The sequence below is a fragment of the Nomascus leucogenys genome, chromosome 6 (assembly GCF_006542625.1).
Source record: "Nomascus leucogenys isolate Asia chromosome 6, Asia_NLE_v1, whole genome shotgun sequence".
Taxonomy (NCBI): Eukaryota; Metazoa; Chordata; class Mammalia; order Primates; family Hylobatidae; genus Nomascus; species Nomascus leucogenys.
Genome location: NC_044386.1, coordinates 94542151 through 94548991, shown reverse-complemented (window position 1 = coordinate 94548991; position 6841 = coordinate 94542151). Strand labels below are relative to the sequence as shown.

Sequence of the window (6841 nt, the reverse complement as noted above, 5' to 3'; positions counted from 1 at the left end):
ATAGAAGGAAGAAAAAATCAATTGTATTCCTATAGATTAGCAATAAACAAATAAATTGGAAATTTTGAAAAGTACCATTTAGAATTGCATAAGAAACAGATTCCTACATTGTATAAATCCAACAAAACATGTGCAAGAGCAGTATGCTGAAAACAAAACAAAACCGATGACAGAAACTAAAAAATATCTACATAAATGTTTATAAAGTAGAAAAATCAATATGGCTAAGTGACAAACTCTTCCCAATGCAATCAACAGAGTTAATGCAATACCAGTCAAAATCCCATCAGGGTGCCAGGTGTGGTGGCTCACACCTGTAATCCCAGCATTTTGGGAGACCAAGGTGGGCAGATCACTTGAGGCCAGGAGTTCAAGACCAGCCAAGTGATCTGCTCTGTCGCCCAGGCTGGAGTGCAGTGGCGTGATCTCAGCCACAGCAACCTCTGCTTCCCGGGTTCAAGCGATTCTCCTGCCTCATCCTCGAGTAGCTGGGATTACAGGTGCACACCATCATTCCTGGGTAATTTTTGCATTTTTAGTAGAGGCAGGGTTTCACCATGTTGACCAGGCTAGTCTTGAACTCCTGACCTCAAGTGATTTGCCTGCCTCAGTCTCCCAAAGTGCTGGGATTACAGATGTGAGCGACTGTGCCCAGCCTTAGAAGTAAATTTATAATTTAAATAATTTAAATGCTTATGGTGCAATGGGAGGCGGATCAAGTATCAATAATCTAAGCTTCCACCTCAAGTGGTTCAAAAAAGAAAAGGAAATCAAATCCAAAGAAAGAAAAGGGAAATAATAAAGAGCAGAAATCAATGAAATAGAAAAAAACAATAAAAAAATTAATAAAACCAAAAGTTGGTGTTTTTTTGTGTTGTTTTTTGTTTTTTGAGACAGAGTCTCGCTCTGTCACCCAGGCTGGAGTGCAGTGGCGTGATCTCGGCTCACTGAAAGCTCTGCCTCCTGGGTTCACGCCATTCTCCTGCCTCAGCCTCCCGAATAGCTAGGACTACAGGCACCTGCCACCATGCCCGGAAAATTTTTTTTGTATTTTTAGTAGAGAAGGGGTTTCACCATGTTAGCCAGGATGGTTTTGATCTCCTGACCTTGTGATCCACCTGCCTCGGCCTCCCAACGTGCTAGGATTACAGGAGTGAGCCACCACACCCGGCCCTTTGTTTTTTTGTTTTGTTTGTTTTTGAGATGAAGTCTCACTCTGTCGCCAGGCTGGAGTGCAGTGGCGCAATCTCGGCTCACTGAAACCTCCGTCTCCCAGGTTCAAGTGATTCTCCTGCCTCAGCCTCCCGAGTAGCTGGGACTATAGGCATGTGCCACCATGCCCAGCTAATTTTTGTATTTTTAGTAGAGACGGGGTTTCACCATGTTGGCCAGAATGGTCTCAATCTCTTGACCTTGTGATCCGCCTGCCTCAGCTTCCCAAAGTCCTGGGATTACATGCGTGAGCCACCGCCCCCGGCCCAAAAGTTGTTTTTCTTTTTTTAATGATCAACAAAATTGACAAGCTTTAATAGAGACCAAGAAAAATACAGAGAAAACACAAATTGCCAAAATCAGCAATAAAAAAGGGGACTTCACAATAGACTATTTACCAAAAAACTACTGCTAGTAGTTAATACTTAATGGTGCAGACTGAATGTTTTTCTCCTAAGATAAGGAAAAAGGCAAGGACATTCTCTCTCCCCACTCCTATTCAACATTGCCCTGGAATTTCAAGCTGGTGAAATCAGGGAAGGAAAAGAAAACAAAGGCATGTAGGTTGGAAAATAAGTAAAAATGTCTTTAATTGCAGAAGGCATGTATGTAGATAATTCTTTGAAGTGTATTTTATTTTATTTTTCTAGCGATGGGGGTCTCACTATGTTGCCCAGGCTGGTCTTGAAGTCCTGAGCTCAAGTGATCCTCCCATTTCAGCCTCCCAAAATGCTGGAATTACAGGTGTTAGCCACCACACCTGGCCCTGTGGAACGGACTTTAAGAACTAATAGAACTAATAAGCAAATGTAGCAGGGTGACAGTATGCAATATCTATATATATGATCAAAAAACTTCTCACAAAGAAAAAATAGGGATGATTTCACTAGTGAATATTAAAACAGTTGAAGAAGAAGAATGAACTCCAATTCTCCATAAAGTCTTCCAAAAATTAGAAGAGGAAAGAATACTTCAACCTATAGGCCAGTTATTATCCTGATACCAAAACCAGAGAGACATTACAACAAAAACAGAAACAAAAATTCTACAGACCAATATCCCTTGTCAATATAGATATAGAAATCTTTAACAAAATACTATCTAACTGAATCCAGCAACATATGAATAAGATTGACCAAATGGGATTTTTCCCAAGAATGCAAGTTTGGCTGGACTTAATGAAAATGAATCAATCCAATGCACCATATTAGAGAATAAGGAAGAAAACCACAAGATCATCTCAATGATGCAGAAAAAGGATTTGACAAAATCCAACACTCTTTTATGATAAAGACACTCAGCAAACTAGGAATAGAAGGGAACTTCCTCAACCTGTTAAGGTTCACCTATGAAAAACCCAACACCAACTTCATACTTAATGGTGAAAAACTGAAACCTCCCCCTAAGATCAGGAGCCACAGAAGAATGTCCACTCTCACCACTTCTACTCAACATTGTACTGGAGATTCAACCAGGGCAGTTAGCCAGGGCAATTAAAATTTAATTTCAAATCCCACTGAAATTGGGATGGAGGAAGTAAAGCCATCTCTATTTGCGGAGCATATGATATTGAATAGACAAAATCCTAAGGAATCCACTAAAAACAACTACTAGAACTAATGAATCCAATCAGTTTGAGGAGTATAATATCAATATATAAAAGTCAACCATATTTCTTTATGCTAGCAATGAACAATATAAAAATGAAATTAAGAAAGCAATTCTATATACAATAGCATCAAAAAGAATAAAATACTTACTGTTGGGAGAAAAGCTGACTGTTGGGAGAGAAGCTGAGCAGGGCTTGGAACATGTCCGGGGTCCAGGGTCTAAAACCCTCGTGGCCTTTGGAATGTGTCTAGATTTGCTGGCTCCTTGCTTCTAGCACTCCCATTATCTCAAGTAGCCATATGTTTCAAAGAAAATGCTAAACCATCACAGCTGTAGCTCATTCGCTTGATACGCTGCTTCCTTTCAACCGCTACATCCTCAACACCTGTTTCTTTCTTTGATCACCAATAAATAGCCTGGGCTCCCAGAACTCAGGGCCTTCCCAGCCTCCGTATCGTTGGGCCCCTGGTCCGACTTTCTCTCTTGTCTTTTCTCATTCCTTTGATTCCGCCGGACTTCGTAGCCCCCACGGCCTGGTGTTGGGTCTGATCACCCCAACAACTTCGGAATAAAATTGTTTGGCTGTTTATTATGTTGTATACTTTGAGTCTTTGGCCATAATTACTCAAAAATCTATTTAAAATGAGGTACCTGCGGAGAAATGAAAGTAGAAAGAGAAAAGGTTCGGATGCAAGTAAAGCTCTTAAAAGGCCCCCACGTTGAAGGTTCCCAGCATTTCAAAAGAGTCTTAGAACTCAAGAATAAAGCAGATCATGAAATAGCACACCTAATAAATAACACAGAGGCTAATAATAAAATTCTTTCTTTAAAAAAATCATTTTGGAGGTGGCTCACACTTGTAATCCTAGCACTTTGGGAGGCTGAGGAGGGTGGATCAGTTGAGGCCAGGAGTTAAGAGACCAGCCTTAGCCAACGTGGTGAAATCCTGTCTCTACTAAAAATACAAAAATTAGCCGGGTGTGGTGGCGGGCACCTGTAGTCCCAGCTACTTGGGAGGCTGAGGCAGGAGAATTGCTTGAACCTGGGAGGCGGAGGTTGCAGTGAGCTGAGATTGCGCCATCGCACTCCAGCCTAAGGGACAGAACAAGACTGTCTCAAAAAAAAAAAAAAAAAAAATCATTTTGGAGAAAGAAAATTGGGATAAAGTCATGAAGTTTAACAATCCAGGATGCCAAGATCCTGAGGACTAGAAGTTTCCCAGCTAAGAGGGATGTCCCCTCTGTGTGTCTTACCAGTGAGAGGTGACAGCATGCTGGCAGTCCTCACAGCCCTCGCTCTCGGCGCCTCCTCTGCCTGGGCTCCCACTTTGGCGGCACTTGAGGAGCCCTTCAGCCTGCTGCTGCACTGTGGGAGTCCCTTTCTGGGCTGGCCAAGGCCAGAGCCGGCTCCCTCAGCTTGCGGGGAGGTGTGGAGGAAGAGGCGCGGGCGGGAACCGGGGCTGTGCGCGGTGCTTGCCGGCCAGCGCGAGTTCCGGGTGGGCGTGGGCTCGGCCTCAGGCAGTGAGGGGCTTAGCACCTGGGCCAGCAGCTGCTGTGCTCAATCTCTCGCCGGGCCTTAGCTGCCTTCCCGCGGGGCAGGGCTCTGGACCTGCAGCCCGCCATGCCTGAGCCTCCCCCCAACTCCGTGGGCTCCTGTGCGGCCCAAGCCTCCCTGACGAGCGCCGCCCCCTGCTCCAAGGTGCCCAGTCCCATCGACCACCCAAGGGCTGAGGAGTGTGGACGCACGGCGCGGGACTGGCAGGCAGCTCCACCTGCAGCCCCCGTGCGGGATCCACTGAGTGAAGCCAGCTGGGCTCCTGAGTCTGGTGGGGACTTGGAGAAACTTTATGTCTAGCTAAGGGATTGTAAATACACCAATCGGCACTCTGTATCTAGCTCAAGGTTTGTAAACACACCAGTCAGCAACCTGTGTCTAGCTCAGGGTTTGTGAATGCACCAATCGACACTCTGTATGTAGCTACTCTGGTGGGGACTTGGAGAACCTTTGTGTCCACACTCTGTTGTATCTAGCTAATCTGGTGGGGAAGTGGAGAACTTTTGTGTCTAGCTCAGGGATTGTAAAGGCACCAATCAGCACCTTGTCAAAACAGAACACTGGGCTCTACCAATCAGCAGGATGTGGGTGGGGCCAGATAAGAGAATAAAAGCAGGCTGCCCAAGCAGGCAGTGGCAACCCGGGTTCTCTTCCACACTGTCGAAGCTTTGTTCTTTCGCTCTTTGCAATAGATCTTGCTACTGCTCACTCTTTAGGTCCACATTGCCTTTATGAGCTGTAACACTCACCGCGAAGATCTGCAGCTTCACTCCTGAAGCCAAGGAGACCACGAACCCACCAGGAGGAACGAACAACTCCAGACACGCCGCCTTAAAAGCTGTAACACTCACCGCAAAGGTCCACAGCTTCACTCCTGAGCCAGCGAGACCATGAACCCACCAGAAGGAAGAAACTCCAAACACATCTGAACATCAGAAGGAACAAACTCCGGACACGCCGCCTTTAAGAACTGTGACACTCACTGCGAGGGTCCATGGCTTCATTCGTGAAGTCAGTGAGACCAAGAACCCACCAATTCCGGACACCAATATGAATAAAAAGCGTCCACCCTGTCACCAGGAAGTCCTCTACTCAGAAAGAACTGACCCAAGTCTGGGAGAGCAACCAATTCAAATGTGCAGGGCTGGAGCTTGTGAACACAGCCACTGTTTTCCATTGCACATCTTCATCTCAGTAGTGACATGGCCACTCCCGGGGAACTTGTGGCAGGGATCCCAAGGTGAAGCAGCACAGATGTCTACAAACTGTGTAGTGACAGTGGCTCAGAGCCTCCAGACTCCTGCCTCTGCATGGTGGCCTCCTGCCTTCAACAACTCACTGGACCTCATGAAGATGCCTTCCATGGCTTTCCAGTTGTTGCTCCGGCTTGGCTAGGCCAGGCCATGCATCTCTTTTTGCCCACTGATGGGTCCACCATATCGTTCTCCTGTGACAGACAGTGGTTCCTCAGTGGAAGAATGTTTGAACCACCCCTCACCATCTCTTACCCAGTAGGGCCCGTTACAGAGCATGGTCAAGTCATCCAGGTGACTACCTTCACCTTCACCAAAAGCACCCACTTCCTGGTTTTCAGAAAGGTGTGGAGGTTTCAGCCAGTGTTGACATGTGTCAGCCGGATGGGCTGGCAGCGCTTGATGGGGGTTCCCCTGTCACTGGCTGTGGTGGTCTTACCCATATTCTCCAATAACTGTTGCTGTCATCCATGGAGGTTACACCTGTCACTGCTGCCCAATACCTGACCCATAGAGCACATCTTGTGACTGCAGTTGGACACTGTAGCGCATTTCGAGCAGCTTCACCATAGAGCCACGAGTAACAGCCAGGTTGGACGCTCCCACGGTGCTCCACAAACTCCCAAACAGCAGTAGTGGAACCACAGCCATCCTAGCTGGATTTGAAGCCCCAGATCTTCCAGAAATAAATTTTTTATAAAGAAAGGCAAAACATATACTCTGAAAACTAAAACATTTGTTTAAAGAACTTAAAGATCGGCTGGGCCCCGTGGCTCATGCCTGTTATCCCAGCATTTGGAGAGGCGAAGGTGGGAGGATTGTTGAGCCCAGGAGTTCAAGAACAGCCTGGGCAACATGGCGAGGCCCATCTCTACAAAAAACTAAAAAAATTAGACGAGGGTGGTGGCATACACCTGTAGTCCCACCTACTCGGGAGGCTGAAGTGGGAGGATTGCTTGAGCCTGGGAAGTCAAGGCTGCAGTGGACTGTGATTGTGCCACTGCAGTCCAGCCTGGGCAACAGAGTGAGACTCTGTCTCAAAAAAAAAAAAAAAAAAAATGGGTAGCACAATGGCTCACACCTGTAATCCCAGCTACTCGAGAGGCTGAGGCAGGAGAATTGCTTGAACCCGGGAGGTGGAGGGTGCAGTGAGCTGAGATCACACCACTGCACTCCAGCCTGGGTGACAGAGCAAGACTCCATCTTGAGGG

The 6841-nt window shown here is 46.6% G+C and overlaps 1 pseudogene; it reads right to left on the bottom strand.

Annotated features, from left to right (window-relative positions):
• Positions 1–5660: 5660 nt before the first annotated feature.
• Positions 5661–6330, bottom strand: LOC100598688 (annotated as a pseudogene).
• Between the last annotated feature and the right edge of the window lie 511 nt (positions 6331–6841).